This window comes from Emydura macquarii, unplaced genomic scaffold, assembly GCF_026122565.2.
Source record: "Emydura macquarii macquarii isolate MOO-44397 ecotype Brisbane River unplaced genomic scaffold, CSIRO-AGI_Emac_v2 contig_2676, whole genome shotgun sequence".
Classification (NCBI taxonomy): domain Eukaryota; kingdom Metazoa; phylum Chordata; order Testudines; family Chelidae; genus Emydura; species Emydura macquarii.
The window spans coordinates 23583427-23602995 of NW_027132813.1; the positions used below are offsets into that span (position 1 = coordinate 23583427).

The 19569-nt window shown below is 40.4% G+C and overlaps 1 long non-coding RNA gene across 2 annotated transcripts in view; it reads right to left on the reverse strand.

Moving 5' to 3' along the window:
* Window positions 1-890: 890 nt before the first annotated feature.
* LOC137164535 (uncharacterized) overlaps window positions 891-19569 on the reverse strand; it is a 29498-nt gene continuing 10819 nt past the window's right edge. The window contains exons 3-4 of one of the 2 annotated variants that reach the window (XR_010923087.1): window positions 3497-3648; window positions 891-1700 (exon numbers count right to left, since the gene is read on the reverse strand). This is a non-coding gene — a long non-coding RNA (uncharacterized lncRNA). The remainder of the gene's footprint in view (window positions 1701-3496; window positions 3649-19569) is intronic. The other variant, XR_010923086.1, reaches the window with a different exon arrangement.

Below are 19569 nucleotides of genomic sequence, written 5' to 3' on the forward strand. Positions count from 1 at the left end.
TATGTCTTTAAATCAGCTGTGGTTCCTGACCACTGGTGCATGCACTAATACTGCAGAACCTTCTGATTGTTATTCTGGCTCTATAGTAGGGGAAGTGGTTAGAATGGGGTACATATCCCCTTCCCATAGGGCTCGGCAGCAGGGATTCTGCTTGTCTCTCTCCTGCTAAGGAAAGCTGCTGCCCCTGTATTATCAGAACAATCCCAGCAACCCTGGCTTTCCATTAGGAAGCAAAGTAACGGCTTCAAAAGCAGGAGACACAATATAAAAATAACCAGATGAATGAAAAAATAAATAAGGATTTTCAGTGGCTAAGGTTTAAGATTTGAAAAGGTTATGTTATGGGTTATAGCTCCCTTTAATCCCCATTTTGTTCTGGTACAGTACGTCTACATAAGAGGTTTTCACCAATGTAGGCACAAATTTCCCTAATCTAGACAAGCCCTCACTTTTACATTTTTGGTAGCACCACTTCAAATTCCCAAAGCTTTTAAAAAATAAATCACTTTATTCGAATACCTAAACTTTGCACACAGATCAGTTTTCAAGGTGAATCAGCATTGTCAACTCCGAATCCTCAGCCCCCCACAAAACCACCAAAAAATCAAAGGGGAAAGAAAGTTTTGTTCCATCTCTGGAGGTAGTGTTGATTCTGAAGAGAGCAAATACATACACATATAGATATATATCTATGTATATATATTGGTTTTTTGTTGTTGTTGTTGTTTTTTAACTGATGCTATAAAAGGAATACACTATAGAATATTTCTGCACTCCCCTACTTCACTCACAAGGATCAGCATTTCAAGTGCCCCAGACTGGGACCTATGTTGTCTGTTTTATCATTTAATAAAAGAGGGAACCTTGTGTCTGTTTTCAAGTGTCTTTATTTGTTAAGAATCTTGCCTCAGGGACTGCATTTGCAATATGTAATTTAGAAAAGGAAACAATCCTGGAGCTATTTCCTAATTGCTTTACTAATTCTAATCTCAACCTACTCTCCTCCCGGTATATTTTGGACAGTATTTTACATGATACTCCTTCTCTGAAACTCTGCAACAACACACATCTTAGTATATTTACATGAGTCAAGCTTTCTCCTGATAGGAAAAGAGCTGTAGCGACACAAGCACAGTGAAGGGAAGAGCTCATTGCAGGTTGGAGCAATGTGACCTGGGAGATGGAGAACTGCGCCACACTGGGTGCCAGGATTTGTTTACTACATTTAGTTTATGTTTATTTACAAAGTTAAGATTTAAGAGATAATGAGCAAGGATAAGAAGAACAACGGATTAGATGTAAAACAGGAGGGATAACATGCTTCTTAGAGTCTTAAATTAATACTAACAGGCTAAAATCCTTGTCTAAAGCAATTTCTCGCCCAATGCAAACTCCCAACGTCATTAGCCCACCTGGCCAGGATCCAACTTCTTCATGAATGCAATGAGTGTTGTCCTTTTTGCTTCCTTAGTGAAGGATAAGGGGCCCATTGCCATCCTCTTTAGTCCACTAAATCTTTACAATGCCCCTTTTGAAGTGTACCCCCAGATAAGGCTCTTCTCTCCTGTTGCTTGTTCTCCAGTGTGCTCCCGCAGTTGGTTTCACATCCCCCATCAACCTGTTTTTCCTGTTGACTTCATATGCAAATGGGGCTTAGCGTTGTCTTAATTTACACGTGACAGAAATATACTTCATATCTCCTGTTTGGAAAAAACTGTTTGTCAACTCTGCCTGGTTACATAGTTTAATTAAAACATATTTTAATAGGAACACATAACTCCATTCACACCGACCATACGTACATCTCGCAATGCTTATTATGACCAGTATGATGTAAGCTTTCATTTGATATCTTAAAAGATACTTTTTGGATAAGTGCTATGAAAGCAGTGTGTTGCATGTAAGAGTTCGGCAGGCCTGACACAGATTAGTGAACCTGTTACCATTTGGCACTAATGGGCCTCTATGCCACATACCTGCTAAAACTAAAAGAACCTCCTCTACATTAGGATTTTAACAGTGTTAGCTCACACACGTTAGCACGTTTTTTTCTAGCGTAGTATAAGCAATGTGTTTGTACAGTGCCTAACACAATGGAGCTCCACTCTCAAATGTGACTTCTAGATCAGTGGTTCTCAACGTTTCCAGCTTGCTGAACCCCTTTCAGGAGTCTGATTTGTCTTGCGTACCCCATGTTTCACGTCACTTAAAAAGACTCACAAATTCAGACATAAAAAGTGTCAGAGTACACTATTCCTGTGCAATTGCTTACTTTCTCATTTTTACCACTGAATTATAAAATAAATCAAGTGGAATATAAATACTGTACTTACATTTCAGTTTATAGTATATAAAGCAATATAAACGAGTCACTGTCTGTATGAAATTTTAGTCTGTACTGACTTGGCTAGTGGTTTTTACGCAGCCGGTTGTAAAACTAGGCAAATATGTAAATGAATTGATGTACCCCCTGGAAAACCTCTGCGTACCCCCTGGGGTACACGTACCCCTGGTTGAGAACCATGGTTCTAGATGCTATTGTAATACAAAAAATAATAATAATTTTTTAAAAAAGGGAGGAGGTTACATAAGGCGGAAAACAAACTCTGTGAAGGAATAAATTTTGCTTGGGCCTCATATTGCCTTGGCTTTAGATTCCAGAACCCAGATAAATTGCCCTGGCATAGGAAAGCCCAGGGATATAGCCAAATGTCAACTGCACATGGGATTGGACAGAGTCGATAGTGGAGGAAGGATGGTAGCTAAAAATCTAGAGGGGGTGAAAACCATGGTAGACATATGGGTAAAATGAGAAAAGTTAACAAGAAGTTATGATGTGGCATGATAAGGTTAATGAAATGTGCTTACCGCAAGTGAAAATGTGAGCATTGTAAAGAAGAATGTCAAATGTATTTGGGAGCCTTTTTCAAGGGTCTGTCAAAGCTTTTTTACAGCAAGGCTTTTTCTCTCTCCCTCCTCCATGGAAGTTTTGTTAGCATTAGCTTCAGAAAACTGCCTGAATTACTTCTTGTATGTAGTGTCGTTGTAGCGGCGTTGTTCCCATGATATTAGAGAGATAAAGTGGGTGAGGTAATAGCTTTTATGCACCAACCTCTGTTCGTGAGAGAGACAAGTTTTTGAGCTTACACCAAACAGTTCTGAAGAAGAGCTCTGTGTAAGCTCAAAAGCTTGTTTCTCTGACCAACAGAGGTTGGTCCAGTAAAAGCTATTACCTCACCCACCTTCTCTCTCTGAATTTCTTGTTGGTGGATATACATTCATATGTTCAGAGGCAGGTGAACTATTCCAAACAAGTTCAATCCTAGACAACTAAAAACAGAACAATTCACAAATTCTTGTTGAGTTTTAAAAAGAGCCAAGCTCAGCAGCCAGCAGCACTGACTGACTGGTTTATTATAAAAGCCCTCATTATGTGGTATCCTGACTTAACTGTCTTGAGTACCACAGCGTCTTATTTATGCTACTTAAAACTTACAGGTACATTTCACAGCATGCGTCTGTGTGTGCAGATGAAAGCAAATCAACATAGCAACAGTCATGTCTGGATAAACGTGAGCTGCTGACACTGACAATGAGTCGACTCAAGAGGAAATGGTAGGTTCTTCCTGTCATGGTGGTTTCCTTTAGCTGAAGAAAAAAAAATGGGGGCCCTTCACTTTCAGAAACAATCTCTTTGGGTTTTAAACTCAAATACCTTCTTGAATTTTATTTGACATACATATTTAAAAACTTCCCAGAGTGCAGAAGGGACACTGGCAGAGGGGGAGGGGACAAAAGGCAATGGAGAGAAAGAGCCTGGTCTGATGATGGTTGGGAGGGAAGTTTGAGAAAGGAGGTGCTGAATGACTGACATTCGTACTGGGGCAAGAGAAACCAAGCATTGTCTGTGGTGGTTGTGGTAATTGTGAGATGTGTGTGTCCCTGGGTGGAGGCGCAGAGTTATGGCTTAGCTTTTCATTTCCTTGCTTTTAAGTCCATGTGATAGGTATGTTACTTGCAGACCAATCTTAACCAATAAACAAGGTACAATTTGTATGTGTCAATATATGTTATATATACACAAACACATAACACTTTGAATATATTTGGTAAGAAATTATGCTAGGTTTTTTTAAACCTCTAATATTAACTCCATTTTAATTTTCACATCCACTTGATGAACTGCCACTAAAAATAAAAAGGGAGAGTCCGTAAATGGAGAGACTAATGGACTGAGCATAAGAATGGGTGCCAGGAATTCCCAGATGATTCTAGTTGTGTCACTATTAGTAATAATACATCCCTCTTGAAATCAAAGGACTTCCAGATCCTCAGCAAACACATTTTTAGGAAGAATGCTTAAAATAAAATTCCAGCTTTCCACCCAAAAAACATTTACACCATGTATTTTATAGCTTGATAACTTTCACTTCCATATTTGTGATTCCACTGTTATACCCTTTCTTATTGGTCTACTTTTGGGTAATGTGGCTGAATGATTTCATTCTGTTTTCCCTTTCCAATAGTATGTAACAGATATCAGCTATTCATGCTTCTCTCCCATTATGTGACTCTTATTCTCACCATACACAAACAACTTGGCAGACTCATTTTTGCAGCAACCAGCTATCTTTGATCTATGTGAGGTTGTTTCTAAGAATCTAGCATTATTTTTTACAACATGAAGCTAATGAACAAGAAGGATGCACAATATTGCACTTGGGGAATATTAAGACGATGTGTTTCACTTCTTCAGAAAATAATCCATTTCTTAGTTTGCACGTTAATTTATTTAAAGATCAACTTTTATATCTGAAGGATCCTTTCCTAAACTGTAGCTTCTGCTTTTATTTTATTATTTATTTTACACAATGGAAGAGATTAGCATTGAAAGAGACTAGAGTTCCAGCAGCCTACCTGAACGCTGGTAAACGATACTATTCCATTCATCTCTTCCTCCACAATATGCATGGATATAAAGATGAAGGAGAGAAGACTATTACTGAGACTTGGGCAGTACTAGAAGTAGGTCAGAGGTTCATGCAACCTTTACAGAGGACACAGCTACAGATTGAGAGGTATGTAGGGTCTGAAAGACGCAGATAGGTACCTAGTTGCCTTACTCCCATTTATTTCATTGGGATTTAGGTGTCTAGGTACTTTTGAAAAATTGCATTAGGCACCTTTAAAAATCTGGCCAGAAGAGCCTTTCTGCATCTTTCCACACCTACACACCATTAAAAATCTGGGCCCCGTCCTTCCCACTGACCCTCTTCCCCAGGCCCACATCTGCCATGTCACTCCAGTGAAACAACCAGAATAGTACTGTTAGGATGATGCCACTTATCCACTAGGAACTGAACTACAAATCAGCCAACTCATTTTGTAAAGACCACTGATGGTGGTGAATGAGAAATATCCATCTTGGCCTATATTTGAAACTGTGATATAGAGGTGAAAGGCTGTGAATACCATTACCAATATCTAACTAGAGGCATGCAAAAAATAAAAAAGTGTCTCCTTGTTACACTTTTCCTCAGGTCTAATAAATTATCTGAAGTAGCATGGGGCACAATTAGGAAAATATATTGTGTTAGCTCTGAAAATGAAACCTCCCTCTACCTATTTTAAAAAAAAATCTATTTTCCTTTGGGGTGGCTTTTATATTATTTTTATCTCTTCCAATAGTTTGTATTTTTAATTCTAGAACAATTTAAAATATTCTAAATCAAGGATGGAAGCTGCTATGAATTCTACGAACCAGTGTTGCAAATAAGCAACTTAGAATTAAAAAAAAAAAAAAAAAACCACTATTAACAATAAGCTTTAAAATGTCAAATGAAAGCATGCTTTGATAATTACAGAGTATAGTGACAGGTTTGGCAAGTGAAAATGCCAGGTTTTTCCATTCTAAAACTCACAGACCCATTTGGGTTGGAACTTGGCAGGGAACTCTGGTGACTCCTCTAGTCTATCGCCTTACATTGTGGCTGGATTGGTGTCAATGTCCCTTCCCTGATAGAGGAATGTCAAGTCTAGCCGTAAGTATCTTCAGGGATGAAGATTCCAAAACCTCCCTTGGCATCTTGTTCCATTGCCTCAGTGTTTGTGCAGCAGTAAACCGTCCCCTAACATTTAACCTAAATTTTTCCCCGACACAGCTTAACACTATTCTTTTTTATTCCTTCCGCAGTAACTAATGAGAATAATTGATCCCTGTCCTCTTTATAACTTCTCTTTAGGTAGTTGTTGACCATATCATCTGTCCCCTTTGTCTTCTTTTTCTGTGGAATGAACATGCTCTGTTTGCTCAACCTGTGCTCATACAGTGGGTCTTATTTTGCAAACTTGTCATAACTTCTGTTACTTTCTGTATAGTCTTCCCAGTTTGTCTAACATGTAATGTCTAAAACTGAATGCAGTTTTCATGGCTATAAATGACCATAATGAGGGCTAAAGACTATGCTTCTTGTTATATACATACGTTTCTATGGCTTGTGTTGTATAAGAGGGTAGATTGGATATCCTTAGTGGTCCTTTCAGGCCTGAAAAATCATAAATCTCCAGAATGGACGCAAGTCAATATAGCCTTTGCCCTTTTTTGTGACAGAATTGCTGACCGATATGAGCCTGCTGACTAACTGCTTAGCACTGTGTTAACCCCCAGTGCAACATCGAACTAACTAGGACTCCATAGCCTTTGAAGTACAGGAAAGGGAAGTAGTGCCAGAGGTTACAGTGGGCCAACTTCCGGCAGGAGCCAAAGACTGCAGAGACAGGAGCAACAAGCTAGAGACAGCAGCCCTGGAAAGGCTAGATAGGAGCTCTGTGACAAAGCTGAGATTAGAACCCTCTCTGTTAGACCCAGCAGTTCTCAAATTTCAGTCAGGAGACCAGTCAGCTCCCCTGGAAAGGCTAGATAGATGGCAATCACTGGGCTGGAAGGACTGGAGCACAAGAACTGGAGTCTGGGAAAGGACAGCTGAAAGGGAGGCAGTGACAGAACCCAGGAGCAGCCTATACATGGGCTACAGCAGGGTTCTGGGTGCGAATTGTGTAATGGGAAGCTACAGAAGAAGTCTTCCAGAAAAGGTTTGTTCCTGACAGCTCTCTCCCCTACTGAGACCAAGATGCCTCTTATACTTCCCAGCAGGCCTAGCTCTCTTGGTTATATGACCTGAACTGCAGGAAAACCAGAGAGAGGCTAGAGCTGGGACTTCAACTCCTTAAAAGCCCAGCTCCTCCAGGACACTCACTGTGAGACTGAGCAAGTCACTTAAACTCGCCCTGGGCCTCATTTACCACATATGTAAAACAGGGATAGCTATATCTGCCCATATTTGTAATGCATTTGGAGAACTACGGATGAAAAGTCCTAACAAAATGTTCCTTGTTCTTCTTTTAAACAATACCTCAATATTTATCTTGGTTCTTGCATCAACAGATACAGGTCACTGAAAGTGAAACTAGAATCTGAGCTGACAGCAAAGCAACTCGCATCAAGGGCAAAGATGCAGTCAGGCAAAGGTAGAACCTCAGGCACCAAGAGAAGAGGTTGGCACCAGATTGCAACAAGGAACAGACACGGGAGGCAAAACTAAGAAAAATAGCAGACGCAAAGGCAGATGAAACCTAGGAACAGACCCATATGTTTCCCTTCCTATTCCTCTTAAAGAAATTTCTCTTTGGTTATGAGTATGTACCAAACATTGCAGTGAGTCAGGAGAAGTCATCACCAGGAACTGAACCTATGACCTCCACAAACTCAGCTAAAGGACGAAAAGGCCAGATATGTAAAAGTATGTAGGTGTCTAAATATGCAGATAGGGGCTTAGTAGGATTTTCAACAGTGCTTAGGCACCTAATTCACATTGAAATCAATGGGAGTTAGGCACCTAGGCATTTTTGAAAATCCCACTAGGTGCCTACCTGCACTTTTAGGTATCTAAATACCTTTACAAATCTAGCTTTAAGTCCCTGAGCTGGTAGCTGCAGTTGTCTGGCTCAGACACAGAAGTGCATGTGTAACAGTGGGCTACAAAAGCACTGTCTGTGCACTCAGCTCAGATTGTGTTTGCTCAGTTTTCTGGAAACATCTATTTCTCACCAAACATGCTCAATGGCTTAATACAGGCATTAACAGGGTCACTCCCTTATTTACATTACATCATCTCATTTGCAGTCACTCATGCTAGTGACTTCATGTCCTTACAGTTACCAAATAATCACTTGCGCATTGTAAATAGTCACATGGTACTAGAGGTCCCAGCATATGTAACCATCAAAAACGTTTTTGACCATTTGACCAAACCACTTCCAACCACCAAAAGTAATTTAGCCAATTCAAATAGTAAGAGCAAGGCAGCACACATTTCTTCACACAAAACATGGTCAACCTGTGGAACTCTTTGCCAAAGGATGACTATAACAAGGTTTAGAAAAGAACTAGATAAGTTCATGGAGGATAGGTCCATCAATGGCTATTAGCCAGGATGGGCAGGGATGCAAAACTATGCTCTGAAGTGTCCCTAGCCTCTGCTTGCCAGCAGCTGGGAAGGGGCAACGGGATGGATCACTTGATGATTACCTGTTCCGTTCACTCCCTCTGAAGCACCTGGCATTGGTCACAGTCGGAAGACAGGATGCTGGGCTGATGGACCATTGGTCAGACCCAATATGGCCATTTTTATGTTCTTTATGATCTGCTTCGTGTGGGCATTCATCCCTTGTGGTGACAATTAACAGTTATTTCATATCAGTCGTGTAATGGCCAGGGAGTAGATGAACTCACACAAGCTTCGGAACTGGCAGCAACAGCAGTTTTGTCCAGGTACCATTTTCTCTCCATTGGCTGGCTGTAAACTATGTAACCTTTGCATATGCAATATGCAGCAATATGTTCTAGAGACATTTCTTTGTACCAACCCAATGTGACAAGTGTATCACGCTGTCTTCCATCACCATGTGTGGATTACAGAGTTCTCATTTTCATTAAAATACTACAACTTTTAACACATGGGCTGCAATATCTTTTTTTTTTTTTTTAAATAAATGAAGTCTGATTAATTCTGCAGAGCCACTAGAGCCAGAATTTACACACACACACACACACACACACACACACACACACACACACACACACACACACACACACACACACACACACACACACACACACACACACACACACACACACCAGTAACACTCCTCAGTGACTCTAGCAGTTTTGAAACCAAAATATCAACTTGGTTACAGAAAAAAAATACAAACTTTGAACACTGTGACCCATTCAGGAGATTATTTTCTGAAGCTGAGGGCTGAGTCAGAGAAGAAGCATTTGTGAAATCTCCATACTCCAGTTTGAAAGTGCTCTTGAAACTGTAAGAATTTCTTGGGGTCCCTCAGTCAAGTTTATTCAATGCAGCACCAAAGCACAAGAATGTGCTGAGCATGCACATTACATACAGGCCGCTTGGCAACAGAGGCAGTAGTCATTGCTTTCAGGAAATGGGAACTGTAGGTTTAGCCCCCCAGAGAAAACTTTTCTGTTGCTGTAACGCCTACACTAGCATGTAGATTTTCCTGCTGTAATGTGTTGCTCATTTTCGCTTTTGTTACATAACTAGCCCCCCAGCTACAACGTGATTCTACAGACTTGGGCAAGAGTAGACAGAGCTGCTCTTCAGTAGCTTTGTCCTTTTCTCTCATAGAGGTTGCAATGGGAAGTGGTGGGCTCCTCTTCCCAAAGAGCTCTCAAGTGTGGAGTGCCATTCTACCACCCCTCCTGAGCAAAGGGTATATAGGGCCATTAGGAGGGCTAGTAAGAAGGCGTGCTGTTTTCAGTATCCTGATGACACCCAACTGTTATCCAAATCAGACAATGCGGTTCAGTGCTTCAGCCAGCGTCTAGATGAGCTTAGGGGCATTGTTAAGAAAGAGCTGACTGAACCTCAACCCAGACAAGACTGAGATGATGATGGTGGGTTGTGGAGAATCAGCCAGAGGAGATGGTACAAATAATATCAGCTCCTTTGATTGAGGGAGTGCATCCACCATTAGTTACCAACCCACCACAGTCTGGGGCTGATGTTGCATCCCAGCTGCTTTTCGTGACCATATTGTAGTAGTAACCCATTCAGCATGTTACCATCTACATCTCACTAAGAGATTGCAAACCTCCCTTTCGGATGCAGACTCGGCCATTGTTACCTCAAGATTAGATTAGACTAATGCAGCGCACTCTTCACATGACTGTAAAACCATTTAGCTATGGAGGCAGATGCAGAACACAGCAGCTCAGTGGGACATCCGCTGAGGGCATGACATCAACGCTCTGCAGTCTGCACTGACTGCCTACTGGTCTCCAGGTGGAATTTAAGTAGTTGGTTATGATCTATTCTTATCGGCGTATCATCATTGTATCAGGGAGACTAGAGACCACGTAAATTTAAGTAAATAAACAAAATCATTGGCTTTATAGCAGCGTAGAGCTAGTATAAATGAGAACAGACACAGGCTCTCACTCACTGATAAGAATACTTAATACTTACATAGCACTTTATGGGTGGGATTTTCAAACTCATCTTTGGCCTGTCTCTCCACCTACTGAAGTCAATTGAAAAATTCCCACTGACATCAATGGGAACAGACTTAAGTCAGTGTTGAACATTTTTGAAAATCCCACCCCACATATTTAAAGCATTGTTCAAACATTAATCCTCAAAACACCCCTGTAAGGTAGGCACAGGTTGTCCCCATTTTATCATTGGAGAAACTAAAGCACACAGGGGTTGAGTGATTTATTCTAGGCTATGGAAGAAGTCAGTATCAGAGCTGGGACTAGAACTCCAAGAATTCCTGGCTCCCCACTCTGTACTTAGACCCACTCCTCTCTCCTGTGAAGACTCCTCCATATGCCAAACAATGGAGAAGAGATTTCTTCACCTCAACATTAGAATCCTGCAGGGTGAAAGAGACGCTATCTGTAAATATTCCTCACAGCTGTTTAAGTTGTTTATGAAGAAATGTGGATGTGGTAGGGTGGTGTCGCTCTCCACTCTGTAGTCTTCACTGCCTTACCGCAAAAAATGGAGGACAAAGCCTAACTGGAAACAAGCATTCATGTTTAATCAAGCTAGATTTCAATAAACTCATACAGTATGTACAGGCCTGATTTAAAAGATAAAAGGTTGAATGCAAGTTTCATCAGATCCTTTTCAATTGCTACAGGCAAATTTTGTACGGCTAGAGCAAATAGACACTGTAGAGATACACAGATAAAATCTAAAGTGATTTCAGTTTTCCTTTCTCCCTCAATCCCACAGAAATCAGGAAGACAAACTGATTCTTATTCCAAAAATTCTGATGTTCCCTTTGTAATATACAGAGTATATGCAGCTATGAAGCAGCTTTCTTGCATGTGCTCTCTGATAAATTTCAGCATTTTTGGCAATGGAGCAAAAGTTAGACCATGACAAACAAAATTGTGCTGAAGCCGTTTCCAGGAAATACATTTCCTTTTCCACTTAAAAATTCCAAGATATTTTTAAAACAGATCTCTATAAAATTCTTAATATTTTTTGTCTCTTTCCACCCTGTTACAGTTGCCACCAGCGTTAGCAGTTCCTGACTCCTGCCATGTGGCAAAGATATAACCTTGTAACCTGTACACATGTCATATGACTGGGGTCAGGAAATAAAAACAAGTGTTTTATGAGCATTCCTTCATTACAATCTCTACTACTTTAGTAGCATTTGGTCCTTCACCAGTGCATTAATATGTGGGGAGGGGGTTGTATTTTCTGGTGGCAACAACAATGTATTAATTAATAACATCTAGCTCTTTTCATCCATAGACTTCAAAATGTCCTAGTATCATTATCCGCGTATTTTACAGATGGTCACTCAAGGTTCAGGGTCACCCAGCAGGCTAGCTGCAGGTCCTGGAATACAACTCAGAGCTTCCAAGGCCTGGTCCATGCCTAAAATGTAGGTTGACCAAGCTGAGAGACGTAATTCAGACAACCTAAGCCCTGATATAGACACCACTAGGTGGACAAAAGAATTCTTCTGTTGACCTAGTTGCCACCTCTCCGGAGGGGGGGGTGGGGGGTATTAATTACAGCAATGGGAAAAACCCTTCCTTAACTGTCTACTGCACTGTGGCACAGCCGCAGTACCATAGCTGTGCCTCCATAGTGTAGACAAGTCCTAAGTTCCAGTCCAGTGAGATATCCACTATGCCACACTTCCTAAACTCCAAGGCATGGAGGTAAATGGCTTCTGTGTTTCATGTGTAACACATAAAAAGCATTTCACATCAGCGAAACAATGACTCAATTTCTGCAAGAGTTATTTAGGGAAAGGTATTACTTGTCCAAAATACATGTTGTGGAAACAAACAAACTGCTTAATTTCTTTAATTTCATGGGCAAAATAGGTACTCTGTCCAGAGTTAAAACTTTTAGAAGAAACTAGGGCATTAAAAGAGCTAATAGTACAACGGAGAAACCTGGAAGTTCCACTGACATAATAGCTTTAAGAAGAGACAGATGTTTTCACTGAATGGCTTGAGACATTCTCTAAGGGGCTTCTGAAAACATGCTATCAGACTTTAAGGCATACCCATTTGCATGCACAATAAACCACATTGCAGCATACAAGCATTTGTATATTCAGTTACCTATCTTGCATGAGGAAATTGCTTGTTTGTCGGAAGAAGTACACAAAGTTTTGCATGCAGAGGCTTGCTGCAATTTTCAATGGCACTTTTTAAAAGATCTTTTGAAAAATTAGCTCTTATAAAGAAACTACAATATTAGATTCAGACATACAAAAATTCAAAACAAATGGCATTATCTTCTATGCAGGATATATGTTTGAAACCACAGAAGTAGAGGCAAATGTTGGCAGACACAATGGTTACTACAACACTACAAGTTATACTGGCTTTCTGTTATAGATAGTAGCAATCCACAGCTCTCTCTTCAATTCCTTATTCCCTGAATTTAGAGGTAACAATGTGCAATAGCAATCTAAACAAAAAACAGGAAAGGACCCATTAGTCTTAATAATCCCCAACTGTCCCCAGTGAAAATAAATTCAAACAGCAACACAACAATGGGTAACAAAGTGCAACCATACCTAATGCAAATGCTAGAGGGAAACTAAAGCATTTGGAAATCAGCTTCTTACAACAGTGATTCACTTAACTTCAAAAACAAATTTTAATTTTAAGCTAGAATAGCAATTTCTAAAGAGTAGGAAAGGTATCCACCAACTTCTCTCTTGATTAAAAATTCAAATTAATTGAGATACTCCAAAATGGGTTCAAATTCTACCACTAGAGCCACAAATGTGCAATTTAAGGAAAGAATTTGACACATCATTTTCTTGTAGATCCTTTAAGAAATTCACATAAGAACTATAGTATGAAACAATCACTAAACTGTTAAGGATAGAAGGTACCTTTGCCCATTCAAAGTACACTGATGTTCTGTTAGATTTGATGCAACAGATTCCTCATAACAACATATGGCCTGCTAGATTTTGTGGTTTCTTTTGAACCAGCTTTGACTGACAACTGCTTCTCCATCATAAAGTCACTAATCGCTTAAAAATGACATAGCGGGTGCCAGACAGTTGTTATTCCTAAAGAAGAAGGAAGGAATGAAAAACCACAGACTAATGGTTTCTCCAAAAGAAATTATTTTTTATTGAATCCACAATCGGCATCAGGAAAAAAAGTGGAAGTGTTTAAATTTGGTTCAGTGACTATTACAGCAGGTAAAAGGAGGATAGAAGGGGATTAAGTGAATATGCAATAAACATGGCCTGTTTCTGATGTGCACAATATTTGATTAAACTGCAGTATAGAGTTTCTTTATAGGAAAACAGGTGAGGCCTTAAATACCAGCAAAGTTAAATGACTTGTGTCTGGGGTATTGTTGCTGACTCCAGGCCTAGACAATAAAATTAAGTGCACATCATCCTGGGATTTGCATCAAGCAAACAAGTCAGGGAAAAACCAGGAGGGAGAGACAAAAGGGCAGTAGGCACTCAGGCCTTGTCTATGCTAGAGACAAATTGGTACCTGTATCATAGCAACAGCCACAATGCATGAAGCTGCACTAGGGGTACGAAGAGTGTCAGCAAATGCACAGCAGTTAAAATGCTTCAGCCCTGTATCCATTAGCAGCTTAGCACCAGTGTAGCTGCAATATCACTGGCTGTTGCTGTACCATAGGGTGGGCAAATTTTCTGGGGTGGGCAAATTCTTCAAAGGAGATGGAGAGTGAGAGAACACAAGGATGTGGGAGACTTCAAAGAGGAGCTGTATCCTGAGAAAGGAGGGATGGTATAGAAATGTCAAAGGCTGGGACATTGCCTTGAATTGGAGATAATGAAAAGAGCAAGGGTCACTGAGGCAGAGAGCAGTGACATGGTCATAGGGAGAGAGGAGGGCATGAGAAGATGGAAAGAGCAGAAGATAAAGAGATTGTGTATCATCCAAATTTCTTGGAGATGAGGATGGAGCTGGAGAAGTAAGGGGGATGGGAATAAGGTTGTTAAAATACAGCCCACAATAGGAGCCAGAAGCCAAGGGAGGAACTGGATGAGGAGAGCCTTGAGAAATACAATGTGTCAAACCCACAGGATTGGGCCCAAGAAGACGATTTATGCCAGTGACGAGAGGAAGTTAAGAAGGTTGTGGTGATGGGAGAGAAGTCAGTAGAACCCCTGAGACCAGAGATAGGGAACTGGACCAGCCTACACTGTACACCATTGAAGAGTCTACCTTAGCAGCTATTTCCACACAGTTACAGTGATTGCCTATTCTAACTTTCAAAAGGAGACCATTGTATCTATTGGGACACCCATAGTGAACATTCCATTTCTGAGACAAATCAGATCCTAAAGAGTTTGCTGCTAGTCCTTCTAATTAAGACCAGAGATTAACAAATAGCTGCCATCTGGGCCCTGAGCAATTAAGCACCTTGATATATTGCCACTAATGTAAGAGTAACTGCATCTAGATGGATGGAATCTTATTGAATGCATCAGAGTTCATTAGCACCAACCCCCACTGAACTTTCAGCAGTTGGAGTACTGGGCCAAACCTCGCACAGCAATGTTGGGGTTTTTAAAAAATTTTTAAACATGAAAAGAACTGGTCTGAGATCCAGATGTAGGACTAGCTTTTGTCACTATTCTCTTGGTCTTTGTTGTTGTTTTCAATGCTAAAGTTTCTTCTCTCCAAAGTGGGCTATTCCCACATCGGGGAGACTAGATCTATAGTGCAAAGCTTTAAATCCAAGTATTTAAATACAAAATGACACTGCATCTACACTGTAGAATTTGGTCAGCTGTAACTTCACACATTTTAAATACATTTTGAGTAAATATTAAGAGATTTACATTCCAGGTTGCAACTTGCACTTCTTTTCTTCACAGGTTTGGGGGTGATGGGACGAATCTAAGGGAGCTAAACTGAATTCTCACTTTTCTTGTTACAGCCTGTGTCAGCTTTATGGAGAAGAAACCCTACAGAAGCCCCTTTGTGCAAAAAATAAATAAAGTAGCACTTTTGCCAGATACAGCAAAACAAGTTGGTTTGTTCATCAAGAACGGGCAACAGCAAATACATGGCTATCAATGTTCCAAAAGCAACCATCAGAGTAGACAGAAAAACAAGTACATTATTTTACGTATCTAGGGAGTGAGATATGCAGTGATGGTGACACCATGCTAAAAGTCAAGCAACAAATATCAAACCAGCAAAGGATTTTCACAAACTTGAAAACTTTTTGAAAAGTAGCATGATCAGCACAGAGACAAAAATACAAATTTTTAACATCAGCATCTTATCTGAGCAGAGTCATGCAAATTCATAACAGCAATTGATAAGAAAATCAACTCATGCCCAAATGAATGCCTGTGGAAGATTTTCAGAGTCCATTGGAAAGTGTTTATTACAACATCAGAAATTCTAAGTAGAGCACATCAGCTTAAGGCATCAAAAATGGCAATAAAACAATGACAGACATATTTAGGACACACTTGAAGGTTGCCACCATCAGAACTTCCATGTCTAGTGATAACATGGAGACCAGGTGCAAAGAGAGTGACTTAGAGAATCATTAAGTAGAACAATAGAGAAAGATGCTAAATCCATCAACATGACACTCTGAAGTCAGACCAGTGGAAAACCAAACTAAATGGCAGAAACTGGTGGATGCAGTGTGCATCTGAGGGTGCAGGAGGATAAAGAAGAAAAAGCAGGGCAAAGAGTGTGAGATGCATGTTGCAGAGGTAGAACTCCCCCATTCATTGGTCAAAGACTCCCCTTATACTCGTGGACATAAGGAGAGCATGAGACCCAAAACTTAAAAACACAAATATTCCATGGCCCCTGCAAACTCTGAACTGAAGAGTAAAACTCAAGGGTCTATCAGGGAGGAATGTGTAACAGGGTTTTATGATGGCTAGGATTAAGGAAGTTAGGACAACTGCTCTGTGTAAACTGATCTGAGATAAAAGAAGGAAATGGTCTCCTTTGATGAAACATTAAGGCCTGGTTTAGAATAGGTACAGCTGCATTGTGCAGGAACAGGAACTCCGATAATAAAAACATTTTGATGTGGTGTTTACCCCAAAACATTACTGAATAAAAATAAATACATGAAACACAGAGTCAGTGAATGCAATGAAGCTATTCCTGGTGTCAGTCTAAACACTTTACAGGATCATGGCAAGATTTCAGCTAGCTGGAAATTGAGTTTTCATTAGAATTCTAGTGATTGTTTAGGATTGCCACAACAAGATTGCTAGGCATTTCACATCTTCTGTGTCGCTATAACATGACTAGGAGGTATAAACGGGGGGACGGGGACTGTGGAATGTTTTGTATTAAACCAGTCAGTTAAAGAAAAAGCAGTGCCCTGAACCAGTATCTATATCACACACAGTCTTTGTCGAGTTTGCTTATTAACACTGTTTGTATGAGTTATTACTGTTCTAAAGTCACACAAGCTGAAGCCCTCTTGTTCTCACTCATTTGGGTTACTTTTTTCCAGTTCACTACAGCTGTCAGTCAGGGTGTGATCTCTTTGAGAGCAACAAATGAGCCAAATGCACAGTTCAATGGCCAGACACTTCAAGTCATAACAAGCTAGTGAAGCGAGCTAATTCTGCTTGCAAAAGAATTAGCCTTTATTAGCCACTAATACCAGTTTTTACCCTGCACAGCCCTTTAACCAGCTGCAGCTCCATTGACTTCACATATTAGAAAGATTACAAATGGCATGTCTGGTTATGGAGAGCTGAGAGAGTTTTCTAGAGGAGCTACCTTACTAGGGTAGGAAAGAAATGGAGTAAATGAAGTAAAGAAATGGACCACAATTTAGATACCCACGTATGACATTTCTTGTTACTAAGTCCCCAAATTCAGCAAGGTACTTAAGCATGTGCCTAACTTTAAACATATGCTTAAAGATAGGCATACACCTCTTGATGAACTAAGTCCTGAGCTGATAGGGAACTTGTATAGAATGATAGACATATCCCTATTCCAGGTGATGAACCCTAGATCTTGATCTTGTGAGTGTATCATCCAAGAAGGTGTATTCCTATATCTTCTCAGTTTCTACAGAGTTGAGACGAGAGTAATCTTGCATTGGAGGATGATGGCCCAGTTGTCCTAATAGAAATTATAACTGGAAAAAGACCTAAGAGTGAAATCCAGGTCCCACTGAAGTTAATGTGAGTTTTGTCATTGACTGAAAATGGGAGCCAGGATTGAACCTCGTGAGTTTATAATTCTATATGGTTACAGCTGGGTGACTACAACTTTATGATATTGTAGTAGATCGCAGCTCTAAAAACATGCTGGTGCTATGAATAAAATTAATTTGTTCTTTTGCCTAATCAATGGGCTCTGGCACTTCCTACAAAGAAAGGCCACACAAGGAATTCTTAATGTCCTCAGTAACTAAAGATGGGGCACATTTACTTGGTCTAATTTCAAATATATGGATTCAAAGTTCAGCTCAGACTCAACTATATTGGGGTTTGTATTCTACTGTAGAGACTGAAACAAAGAAATCCAACTACAGCAAAACTGTTGGCAGTGAGCGTAGTAGAGGAAGGGAGTAGAGTGGAGAAAGAGAGAAAAATTCTAATGAAAAAAATCAGTATAATATATTACATGACACACAAACTGACAACTTGGTAAAGCCTAACTTTGGGGGAGTGGTTATAGCAAAGGTTTTCCTTTAACCTTTGTGGGGTCATTTGGTGGATGAATTCACGTTCCTACTCCAGTTTCTAGTGGCCATTGCAAAAACCACCAACACACCTGGCACTATGGTTGAGAGAACAGAGGCGCCAAGGACTGATGGCCAGGGGGACTGAATTTTCCTCCATCCGTCAGAATTGCTCCTGTCAGTGGCAAAACGGTGTAGTTAAATTTACCCTTTCATTGCCTGTTCTAAGAAGACAATAGTCTCTAGGACTATCAATCTTGTTCCTTTCACAAGTATTAGCTTTTAAAGGGGAGAAACAAAAAGCTCTCTCTCATAACACAAAGCAGTCTCCTAAATGCCAGAACAGATTTCCATCTGCGTATGAAATTTTTTTTAGAGAGAAAGCAATGAGTAGGGAATTTCTCCTGGAGGATGCATTTCTCCTAGAACAATAATATTAGTGATCTATAGCAGCAGCTAAGCAGCCAAGGTGTAGATGGGAAGCCTAAAAATTCAAAATCCACACTGAGGTGCACAGTAAAAACAGCAGAAGAGGAAAGAATGAAACTGAGTTTAAATTTCTTTAACAAGTTATTTTCTATGGGGTCAGACACGACAGTATTTCTGATGTCAGTGGTTTTCCATTTAAAAATCCAGAAACAACTTCTGCTTGGGTATTGAGGAAAATGTGGGCTGAAAACGATGGATGGACATTTTAGTGAGGGGACAGCTGAAGTGCCCAGAGCTAAATCATGCCTCTGCGTGCATGGGTGTGATAAACGGGAGAAAGAGAGAGCCTCTCTCATCAGTAGCATACCTGTGCAGGGAAGACATGATCCGACTCCAAGTTCTGGGGAGTACAAGAGGGCAGAGGCTAGCTAGTACTGCCAACACAGCTACTAAATTCAGAGATTTTTCTGGGAGAGAGGAGGGAGAAGTTATTTCTCCCCCACCTCCTCCAATGTGCCTGAATGCCTGTGCCGGGGGAAAACAGTACGTATATATGTTTTTCAGCAAGGAACGCTCCCTCCCAGCACTTCCTCAAATTTCTAGAGGATTTACAGAGATATAGTGGACAAATTTTCAACCTGGGGGGTCACAAACGGGTTCAAGAGGGTTGTGACCAACCTCCCTTTCTTTATGGATAGACTGGAGGTGGTCTTGGAAGAATTGGAAACTTTCTCCTCTTGTAACTTGGGATTGCGGTACAGAAAAGTTTGAGAGCCTCAGGCATAACATATTAAGGCTCTGATCCTAAGGGAGTACACTCCCTCTCCCTCCCTAGTGCAGTTAAGGCTCATAAGAGCCATAAAGATACCACAAACTG